The following is a 12,316-nucleotide window of genomic DNA, read 5'->3' as shown; positions in this document are numbered from 1 at the left end:
AACCTAAAATTTACCAAAAAAAACTTCTTCGAACATGCCAATAAGCCAGAGAGATGGCTAACATCAATTGAAAAAAGAAAAAGAAAGAAGGATAATACAGCAGCTATACAATGAAATGGGGGATTTACAAAACAATAAAAAAGAGGAAAAAAAGATCACACAAAAATATTTCAAGAATTTTTATAAGCAGGAAGGAATAGTTAAGGATAAATAAGTAATTATTTGAAGGGGGAAGGGTTGCCACCACTAGAAAAAGATAAAAGAGCAATGTTAAATAGAGAAATAACATTAGTAGAATTGAAAGAGGCAATCCAGAAACAAAAAAACAATAAGACCCCAGGGCCAGATGGCCTTCTAGGGGAAATTTATAAAACTATGGGTGAATTAATAGAACCATAATTAGTTGAAATATGTAATGAAGCGCTGAACGAAGCAAAACTACCGGAATCATGGAGGGAGGCCTCTATCACCTTGATATCAAAAGAGGGTACAGACAAGAATCAAATTAGGAACTATAGGCCAATTTTGCTCCTTAATGCCGACTACAAAATATTTATGAATATCATAGCAGAAAAGTTGAAAAAATGATTAAATGAAAATATACACCCTGACCAGAATGGATTTCTACCAACCAGGCAAATAAGAGACAATACAAGAATTGTAGTAAATATACTGGAATATTACAAAGCACATCCAGAAAAATAAAATGTGCTTGTTTTTCTAGCTGCCCAAAAGGCATTTGATAACTTAAGTTGGCAATTTATGAGCCAACAAATTAGAAGTATGAATTTTGGAGATAACTATGATAGAAGCTATATACCCTACCCAAAAGACAAACGTAATACGAAATGGTGACTTCACAAAAACATTCCAAATAATGAAAGGAGTACGTCAAGGGTATCCACTGTCACCGCTACTCTTTATCCTGACATTAGAAATACTATTAATCAGAATTAGAGCAAATCTAAAAATAAAAGGAGCAAGGATCAAAAAGGAAGAGTATAAAGTTCAGGCCTTTGCCAATGATTTAGTATTTTTTATCGAGGAGCCATTGGAAACTGGCCCCATCTTATTATAAGAAATAGAAAAATATGGAGAAGTAGCAGGCCTTAAAATTAATAAAGAAAAGACCAAAATCTTAGTGAAAAAATTAACAATGAATCAGAAAAAAGAATTCGAGGACAAAATGGGACTACAAATCACTAAGAAGATTAAATATTTAGAAATTTGGTTAATGGCAAATCCTCAATAAAAGATGACAATTATATAAAATTATTCCAACAAATAAAGAAGGATTTGGAAAGGTGGGGAACACTACAATTATCTCTATGATAGTAGAAATGGAGATGGCTTTGAACTCCTGGCATGGGAGCTCTATTACAAGGCTGTGATATTAGTATGGATTAGAGATTGGATAAATCTAAAAAATAGAAGAATTCTAACATTGGAAGGGCACAATTTACAAAAGGGGTAGCACCCCTTTCTGTGGGATAAGGGAAACATAGCACTTTGGATTTTTACAGACATAAAATAGGGGATGTGTTGATACAAACTTGGGAAGACATAAAGAGAAAACACTATATGAAGATCCCCGGGTGGTTATTCACCATGGAGGCTATGATTTAATCCCAACACATTAAATATAGGTCAACTGTACAGGTACAATGAAATTTTTGATTGCCAAGGGAAATTCAAAAACAATCAGGACCTAAAAGAACAAGGAATATGTATTGACTGGTGAGCATATTTACAGTTACAATCAAGATATAAAAAGGATGCTGAGGAATGTGGATTCGATATTCAATCACAACAATTAGATAAAACTGTTGGTAGGCCCAGAGGGAAAATTTATAATTATTTACTAAATTTGATAGGGCAGAAGAGGTTGTAAAAGAACCAATGATTGCCTGGGCCAAAAATTTTGGACACAATATAAAATTAGAAGACTGGGAAACAATTTGGAACAAAAATTATACAATTACAAAATCTGTGTCCTATAAGAAAAAGATGTTTTACCGTTGGCATCTAGTGCCATTGAGACTGGCCAAGATGTACCAAAATTTAAACCCAAAATTCTCGAAATGCAAACAGGGACAAGGTACCTTCTTTTATTCATGGTGGTCATGCCCCAAGGCGAAAAGATATTGGTTGAAAATAAAGAATTGGATGCAAGAGTCAACTAAATGTCAAATAGAATTCAAACCGGAAATGTTTCTCCTGGGGATAATTAAGGCAAAGTACAATAGAAACTTAAAGTACCTGATGTTACATATAATAACGGTGGCAGTATTGGAAGAATGATAGTATTCCACCAGAGGGATTAGTAACCCAAAAAATATATGATTTTGCAGAAATGGACAAACTTACATTAGAGTTAAAGGGAAAGGATGATTCGGAATACTATGAGGTATGGGAGAAATGGTATGGAGATACAATAGAAATAAGAAATGGAAATGTACATAGGGTCAGAACATTTGGAAATAGAATGTATATAATGTATTGAATATTGATTCCAGTTGTATGGATAATGTCACAGATCTGTTAATCATGTGATAGAGACATGTAAGGAAAAAATGTGCAATAAAATATTTATTTAACACGTGAGGCAAGAAAGGTCATAAAATAGGGCAAAACTAACAAATGTCTTGCTTAGCAACAGAACTTTTGGGCTCAATTGTGACAGTAAGCAAGGACTACCTGTAGATTGATCCAAATTGCTTCTTTGTACCTTGAATCCTATTTCCTTTTTTTATTTTTTAAGCCTTTATTGTAAATTTAAAACATTAAAATACAAATACCTTCAAAAATAATTTTGTAGAAGTTACCATCTTTTTTGACAATACTAACATAACCATTTGTTATTCAAATACATTTTTATACATTCCTAATTATTCCTATATCTATGCATCTATGTTTCCTACCTGTATATTTCAATATTCTGAGTCTTCCTTGTCCCTTAACTCCAATGTGAGTTTATCCATCTCTATGCAATCAAAAATCTTTTGGATTATCAAACAGTCTGTTGGCATGGTATAATTTTCCAACATTGTGTAAGTGCTATTCTCGCTGCTGTAATAATGTGCAAAATTAAATATTATATCTCTTTCGTATACTTTTCCTTAATGATCCCCAGAAGAAACAATTCTGCTTTAAGCTCTATTTGGGTTTTTGTAATTTCCTGTAATAATTTTTGTATTTTAGTCCAATATTTTTTAGCTTTCGGGCATAATCACCAAGCATGAAAGAAGGTACCTTGCACCTGTTTATCCTTCCAACAGTTTAGCAATAGCAATAGCAGTAGACTTATATACCGCTTCATAGGCCTTTCAGGCCTCTCTAAGCGGTTTACAGAGAGTCAGCATATTGCCCCCAACAATCTGGGTCCTCATTTTACCCACCTCGGAAGGATGGAAGGCTGAGTCAACCCTGAGCCGGTGAGATTTGAACCGCTGACCTGCTGATCTAGCAGTAGCCTGCAGTGCTGCATTTTAACCACTGCGCCACCTTGGCTCTTTGGAGAGTTTGGATTTAAGTTTGGATAAATTTTTGCCAATCTCGTGGGGGCTAAATGCCACCGATAAAACATTTTGTATTGGATGGGAGGATGCGATCTCAATGCTCTAAGATTGCAGTCGACACTTTTGTCTCTGGGTGGTCCAAACGGACCTAATCCATCCCGTAGAGATGGTGAACAGGAAGAATACTTCTTGCTGATCACAGGGACATCGCAAAGTCCCTGATTGATCCAAGAGAAGTTCTTCAAGACGGTGACAAAAAATCCAGCAAAATGACTGACGACGTCGGGGCGGCTCCAAAACGGAAGGATACGGAAAGAAAAAGTGTTTTCAACTGGTAAGGAATTTTTTCTGTTTTAAAAGTGACTACCTATAAAAAAAACTTAAAATTAATTTAAATTGAGGAACAGAAGAAATAAGCGGCAGAATTAAACTAGGACTAGTTTTGAACAGTGGGTTATCTTTTTAAATGCTATCTTTACGGATGGCATTTATGCAAGCCTTTTAAAACGAACGGATTAAGTTTCCTTCTTCTATTTTTTTTCTTTGACTATTCTCTGTAATCTATGGACTAAAACTTTCTTCTTTCATTACTGTGTTTTTCTAACTCATTTAAGAATTGGATCTTTTTTTTAATTTGAAATACAAAAAGATACAAAAAGAAACAAAGAAGTGGTAACATTCTAACATTGTAATGCTGCTACTCAGAAGCTAGATGTTTGTGTATTGGAAATGAAATACTTCTTTCACTGATTATCCTGGCTTGGCACTTCAAGGACTCACAGCTTGTTTATATAGAGTGATAAGAAGAAGAAGAAAAAAACACAGACTGTTCCTTTGAAGTAGATTCTTAACCAGAGAAAGGTGAAATGTTATTGTGATGCTTAATTCTGCTAAAGCCTTCTAAGCTAGAGTAGCAGTGTTTGTCAGCTGGAAATCATGGCACAATTTCAACAACAGAAAGAAGTTTTACATTTGCAAAAGATATTCTCAGAAATACAAAAATTATCAAATAGAAATGAGAGGATAGAGAAAAAGTTGGATTACTTAGTGCATCTAACAGTAAAATATGACGGAGAAGTTGAAGATGTTCATCAAATGGAAAAAGTGGCAGTTAAAATCCAAAAAATCGAAGAGTAAAATGAATATAAAGAAATTAAAATTGGTGATACTTATGGTGATTGGTTTGTTCCTGAAAATGGAAAGAGTGAAATACTGAAAGAGGAATTAAATGGAGGGGAAACATACCCCAGATGGGAAGATACAGAAGAGGAAAAAATAAAAGAATTTATGAACTTAAAAGAGAAAAACCTTATTAGCAATAGTTTTGATAACACCACCGACAATCAAAGATAAGCAGATTAAGGAAACAGAAGAAGGTCATCGAAATTATATGAGAGATCTTATAAGCAAAGAGTTGCTAAGAGGAGTCCATACAAAGCTGATTAAGGAAATGATTAGAGGACTGATGCCACAAATGGCAGAAGATATGACACGGTTTTGTTATTGGAAAGATACTGATTGATAGATGGAAGAGTATACTTTAAAACGAGCTAAACTTAGCGAAATTTATTGATAATAGATATAGTTAAATAAATAATTGACAATGATAATAATGTATACAATGTGTAGTATTATGATAAGCAATAACTGGATATGAATATTGAATGGCACCCATGAAAGGAAGATTAGAAACCCTTTTGGATTATATATAAAGGTTAATAATAATAATAATAATAATGATGATGATGATGATGATGATGATGATGATGATGATGATGATGCAGTGGTAATTCCAGTGGTAATTGGCTCACTGGGTGCTATTCCAAAAGCACTGGAATTACATTTAAAACAGTTAAAAATTGACAAAATCACCATCAGTCAAATGCGGCAAAAAGCCGCACTGCTTGGATCTGCACGCATATTACAAAAATACGTTACGACGTCCTAGGCCCCTGGGTGGGGCCCGACTAGTAACCAATGCCAAATCCGGCGAAACAACTGGCTGCTGTGATACAATTGTATAATAATTTAAAAAAAGAATTAAGTTAGATTCAGTTAATTGATTGATTGATTACTAGGGGGGAAAATGATATGATGCAGGATATAGTCAAATAAAGGAGGGATAATGATAATAACGTATATATATGTATGGGTACAATATAAGGAAATGAGATGTAAATTGTAAACAATGATTTGGAAAGAAAGATAGAAAACTTTGTTATTAAATATTATGGATGTTTAGCTAGAATAGGATATAAGGATTTAGTGTCATTGGAGGATTTTAGAAAAAGTAAATGAAATGCCAGTATGTGGTTATGTATTAAATCTTGGTATATTTTATGATGAAGGACATCTAAACAACTATAGTCAAATGAAAATGGAGGTATGATGACGGTAACATGTATAAATATCTGAGTTAATATGAATTATGCTTGATGACTGTGGAAGAGATGCACGGAAGTCTTTTGTAACCAACTAATACACTTTCTACAGTATGTAAAAAAGGAAGGTTTTATTTGTTGTGTTTTTTTTTAAATAAAAAAGAACTTTAATTAAAAAAATATTTTGTATTTGTTTTCTTTCTATGCAACAGATTTTGTTATTGTGTAATTTTTATTCCAAATTCTTTCCCAATCTTTCAGCTCGATAGTATGACCAAAATTTTTAGCTCAGGCTATCATTGGTCCATTTACTATTTCCTCTGCCATGACAAAATTTAGTAAATAATTGTATATCCTCTATACTAATTTCTCTTCTGTACCCAATAGCAGTTTGTCTAATTGCTTTGGTTCTATATCAATTCCAAATTCCTCTCGATCTTTTTTATATCTAGACTGTAGTTGGAGATATGGCCAACAGTCACTCCCAGGTCTCTTAATTCCTGATTAGTTTTTAGTGTTCCTTTGGTGTCTAAAATTTCATAGAATTTGGCCATTTTGCCTACGTCTAGTGTATTGGGTAGATCATTGCCTCCATACTGGATCCAGCCCAGGATTTTCATATAATGTTTACTTTTAATCCCCTCCCATATTCATATCAACAAATCCCTCAATATATGTCTGTAAAAATATGCATGTAACTTGCTTCTGGTATTCCACATGAAGGCATGTCATCCCATTTGTAGGTTGTGCCCTTCCAAGATTAAAATTCTCCTATTTTTTAAATGTATCCATTCGCTAATCCATACTAGATTTGCTGCTTTGTAATAAGTTTCCCATACTGGGTGTCCAAAGTCACCTCTACTCCTGCTGTCCTGCAATGCGGTTAATTTTATTCATACTTTTTTACCTGCCCAAATAAATTTTGTAGTTATTTTATTTAAATAAAATAAAATTATTATTTTATTTAAATCTGTGAATAATTTTTTATCCAGTTTCACAGGAATCGTTTGGAATAAATGAAGTAATTTAGGTAGAATATTCATCTTAATGGTCACAATTTTTCCTAACAACAATAATAGTAGTTTCTCCCATACTTCTAAATCCCCCATACTTCTAAATCCCCCTAACATCTTTTTTTATTAGGATCGTGTAATAATGTATTTTATTGAGGAGCATCTCACCATTAGCCAAATACCTACATATTTCTTTGTGATCCACAGCTCGATTTCCTTCTCTCTCTTCTGTTTAACTGTTAGATTTTTAACTAGCATTTTAGTTTTCTCCTTATTAATTATAAGGCGCACTACTCCGTATTTTTCTATCTCTTCTATTAGTATTGGTACCAATTCCAATGGCTCTTCTATGAAGAATACCAGGTTATCAGCGAACACCTGGACCTTCTTCTTGTTGTTTAATTTTAGTTCTTCTTATTCCCAAAGTTGATCTGATTCTTATTAATAAAATTTCTAAAGTAAAAATAAAGTGTAGAGATGATAGTGGACATCCCTGTCATACCCCCTTTATTATTTCAAATGGTTTTGTGATTTCCCTGTTTATTATTACACTTGCTTTCTGGGTAGAGTAAATTGACTTATCATATTTTCAAATTTCTCTCCAAACTTCATTTCTTTTATTTGTTGGGTCATGAATTGCCAATTTACCTTGTCAAAGACCTTTTGGGCGTCTAAAAAGACCAGGGCTGCCTTTTTTTCTGGGTGGGTCTCATAATACTCCAATATATTAATTACTATTCTTATATTATTTCTTATTTGTCTCATCAGTAAGAATCCATTTTGGTCCAAATGTATATTTTCATTTAATAATTTCTTCATTCTTTCTGCAATAATGTTCATAAATATTTTGTAATCAGCATTTAAAAGAAAGATTGGCCTATAGTTCTTAATTTGTGTGCCATCTGTACCTTCTTTCAAGATCAGAGAGATATATGCCTCTCTCCACGATTCTGGTAACTTTGCTTCTGTCAAAACATCATTATAGACTTCCAGTAACAGCAATTAAATTGGTTCACCTAAATTCTTATAAATTTCCCCTGGTAACCCATCCGTCCCCGGGATCTTATTTGTTTTTTGCCTTTGAATTGCTTCCTTAAGTTCTTCTAATGTTATCTCCCTATTTAATAGTTCTCTTTCCTCTTCTGTTAGCGGAGTCATGTTTTCTCTTTTCAGATAATGATTTGTTTTCTCTACTGCAACTCCTTGTTTATAGATCTCCTGAAAAAAGTCATGTGCAATCTTCTTTTTCTTGTCCATATTGCTTTGTAAGTTTCCGTTCTTATCTTGTAGTTGCTGGATTATTCTCTTCTCTCTTCTTTTTAAAATTTATATGTTAAGTATCTCCCTGGTTTGTTGATGTGTTCAAAGTGGTTTTGTTTTACAAATTTTAGGTTTCTTCCATTTTCTCCTAGTCCAGAATATTCAATTTGTGCTTGGCTAGGGCCCTTTTAATTTGCTAATCCTCGGGCTTCTTTTGTAATTAGGCTTCTAACTGTTTAATCTCCTCCTGTAGTGTATTGTAATCTTTCTCTTTCTCCTTATTTTTCTTAGCAGTAAAGGCATCTTATAAATGCCTTCATAGTGTCCCATAAGTTTTGTAATGAGGTATGTTGTTCCTTATTGACCTGAAAGAATAATTCTAATTCTTATTTAAACAATTTTTATTTGTTTTCTAAACAGGGACAAACAAACATTAAAAAAACCATTTTCCATTACAAATTGTAGAAAGTGTGTCAGTTGGTTACAGTATTTCCATGCATCTCTTCCATAGTCACCACCTGCTTTTCATATCAAATCACATATTTTAAATTCACCTATATTCATGTATATTACAATTATTATATCTCAACCTTAATTTGACTATAATTGTTTTTACATCTTTTTATATATAATATTCAAAATCTAGAATAGAATTATATGATAACATTCCATTAAATCATCCTAAAATCATCCAAGCACAATACATCTTTATAACAAACCTCCTCTCATAATCTCCATATATTGTTTATATAAAATTTCATATTATCACACTAATATACCTATATGTATTGTAATCATTATTAATCATTATTTAACTATAGCTATTGTCACTTCATTTTATACATACTACTAATAAACTAAATTTAGCTTAATTTTTATTATACATTTTCATTGCATCAACCTGTATCCCTCCAGCAATAGTACGGTCTTATATCTCTTGCCATTTGTAGCATTAATGTTCTAGTTACTTTTTTAATAAATCTTGTATAAACCTCCCTTGGCAACATGCTGTTCCTTTCGTATCTCACAAAAGCTTGAAACCCAACATCTGCTCTTTCCATCAGCTTATCTTTAGTTATCACTAGTGATTCAAGATTTCTCTCATCTCCATCAATTTTTCTCTCTTTTCTTATTCTGTGCTTTGAAGTCTGGGGTAGAGTTCCAATCCATCCATCTCCCCTTTCCATATTCCACTCTTGCCATTGCCAACCACACTCACTTTGTTGTCAGAATCCACATTTTTCTTATCTCTTTGCTCATTTTTTTCTTCCATCTTTTGAACTCTGTCATCCACTTTCTTCATTTGGTAAACATCCTCAGTTTCTCCATCAGATTTTTCTGTTTTGTATTCCATATTCTCCAATCTCTTTTCAATTCTCTCTGTCACAACTAATAGATTTTGAATTTCAAACATAATCATTTGCAATATTAGAGTTTCTTTTTCCTGCTGGGCCATTCTTTCAATTTTGCAAATACTGCCACTATAGGGTTTAAGGCTATTTTAAGAAACTTCAAACAGGTTCATTTATTATTTTTCTAGTCAAATTGTTGTCTTCCCTCCAATAGCTAGTGATAGAACTTCCAAAAGGCACCTGTATAAACAACTTGTGCTCTTCCTACTATCACTGTCAATAAACAAGCTGAAAGAACCTTGAATCTCAAATAATCAAACAGAAAGAAGAAAAAACAATGTATCCAGCCTCCAGCCTCTAAGTGGCAGTGTAACTGCTCTTCTTCCTGTTGTTACAACCCTCTTTAATCCTTCTTATTTGCTTCTTTATATTCCAAGCTTAAGAAAGAAAGAAAAAGCCTTAAATGGAGAAAAATAATCCAATCAATCAAATCAAGCAGTATAAAAAAAAGGAGAATTTTAATCCATAGGTATAAGCAAAAGTGAAAAAAGAAGAATTAATCCATTCAGTTTAAAAAAATAGGGAGTCCCTGCAAAAGTTCCATCCATGAAAAAAAAAGAAATTAGAAACTGGATAACACACTAAGTTCAATGCAGATCAATCTCGCCACCTACAGTCTTTTGTCTTCGATCTTAACTTAATTTTTTTCTTGGGTAGTCTCTTCCTCTAATAATAAAATTTCCTCACCAATTCGACACACTTTCTCTTTCTGCTTTCTTCCCGTTCTGGAGCTGTCCCTTGAAGGAGGGGGTGGTGAGGCCCCTCCTTAAGAAGCCTTCCCTGGATCCAGCTTCTTTAGCCAACTATCGTCCGGTCTCCAACCTTCGCTTTGTAGTGAAGGTTGTCGAGAGTGTGGTAGCACACCAGCTTCCCCAGTACCTGGATGAAGCTGTCTATCTGGATCCGTTTCAGTCGGGTTTCAGGCCCGGATACAGCACGGAGATGGCATTGGTTGCATTGGTCGATGATCTCTGGCGGGCCCGGGACAGTGGCTGCTCCTCTGTCCTGGTCCTATTGGACCTCTCAGCGGCTTTCGATACCATCGACCATGGTATCCTACTGCGACAACTCGGGGGGTTGGGAGTGGGGGGGCACCGTTTTATGGTGGTTCTCCTCAGATCGGTCGCAGTTTGTGTTGACTGGAGGGCAGGGATTGACCCCGAGGTGCATCACTTGTGGGGTGCCCCAGGGGTCGGTTCTCTCACACCTTCTGCTAAACATATATATGAAACCACTGGTGAGATCATCTGTGGTTTTGGGGTACGGTATCATCAATATGCTGATGTTATCCAACTTTTCATCTCTACCCCAAACCATCCAAATGATGCCCTCGACATGATGTCCCAATGCCTGGAGGCTGTGCGGATCTGGATGGGGAGGAAGAGGCTCAAGCTCAATCCCTCCAAGATGGAGTGGCTGTGGTTTCTGTCATCCCAATTTGTGCATCTTGTTCCATCTTTGATGATAGGGGGAGAAATTTTAGCCCCCCCCCCCGAGAGGGCCCGCAATCTGGGAGTCTTCCTGGATACGTGGCTTAGTTTAAAAGAACACCTGACGGCTGTGACCAAGGGGGCCTTTTACCAGGTTCGCCTGGTATGTCAGTTGCGCCCCTTCCTGGATCGGGATGCTCTGTGCACAATCACTCATGCCCTCATCCTTCCTTGCCTGGACTACTGTAACGCTCTCTACATGGGGCTGTGCTTGAAGAGCACCCGGAGGCTTCAGCTGATCCAAAATACGGCTGCACAGGTTATCATGGGGGCACCTAGGTGCTCCCATGTTGCACCCCTTTTAGGCAGCCTGCACTGGTTGCCGGTTGTCTTCCGGGTGCGATTCAAGGTACTAATTATGACCTTTAAAGACTCCATGGCTTAGGCCCAGGATACCTGTGAGACCACCTACTGCCACCGGTAGCCTCCCACCATCCAGTGCGATCCCACAGAATTGGCCTCTTCAGGGTGCCATCGGCCAGACAGTGTCAGCTAGCAACCCCTAGTGGAAGAGCCTTCTCTGTTGGAGCGCCTTCCCTCTGGAATGAGCTGCCCCTGGAGCTTCTTATAATCCCCGACCTCCGGTCCTTCCGACACACCCTAAAAAGTTGGCTTCTCCAGCAAGTCAGCCTGGCCTGAACAAAACAAAATAAATTATTGATTATTGTTAATTTTAATTGAATTTGTTTTTTAAAATGTTATTGTTAATCTTAATTGGGTTTGTTATTTGGATATTCTATTTAATTTTTTTTTAACTTTCGTAATATGTGTTTTTTTTAATGTTGTACGCCGGCCTGAGTCCTTGGGAGAAGGGCGGCATATAAATCCAATAAATCAAACCAAGCCAAACTTCAGCAGCTTCATTAGCTGTGTTTCTGTTGCCAGAAAAAAAGGCTATTCCTGGATCTTTCAGGGACTTTGCGGTGTCCCTGAGATCAGTAGGAGGTGCCCTTCTCAATCACTGTCTCTGCGGGACGGACCATCCAGCGGCAGGAATTCGACTGCAATCTCGGATCACCAAGATCGCACATTGTGCCGTCGTGACGTCAGCTCTCTTCTCTATAATTCTAATTCTTTTGTAATCCATTTAATATATTCATTTTATTTTAAAGTTTGTGGGTTCAATGTCTATCTTCCTCTCTTCTTTTTTTGCCCTTTCCATATTATTACAAGAGATTATGGTCTTCTCAGTTATTTGGCCGAATCTCTATCGCCTCTATTTCTTTACCTAATTCTACATTT

General features: G+C 35.6%; 1 protein-coding gene across 3 annotated transcripts in view; it reads right to left on the bottom strand.

The window, feature by feature from the left end:
* Positions 1 to 12,316, bottom strand: part of ACOT9 (acyl-CoA thioesterase 9) — a 49,724-nt gene that overhangs the window by 26,266 nt on the left and 11,142 nt on the right. The gene's annotated exons all lie outside the window — the stretch shown is intronic.

This window comes from Thamnophis elegans, chromosome 11 (assembly GCF_009769535.1).
Source record: "Thamnophis elegans isolate rThaEle1 chromosome 11, rThaEle1.pri, whole genome shotgun sequence".
Classification (NCBI taxonomy): domain Eukaryota; kingdom Metazoa; phylum Chordata; class Lepidosauria; order Squamata; family Colubridae; genus Thamnophis; species Thamnophis elegans.
The sequence above is the reverse complement of the archived record's forward strand: the minus strand, read 5'-3'. Positions and strand labels throughout refer to the sequence as shown.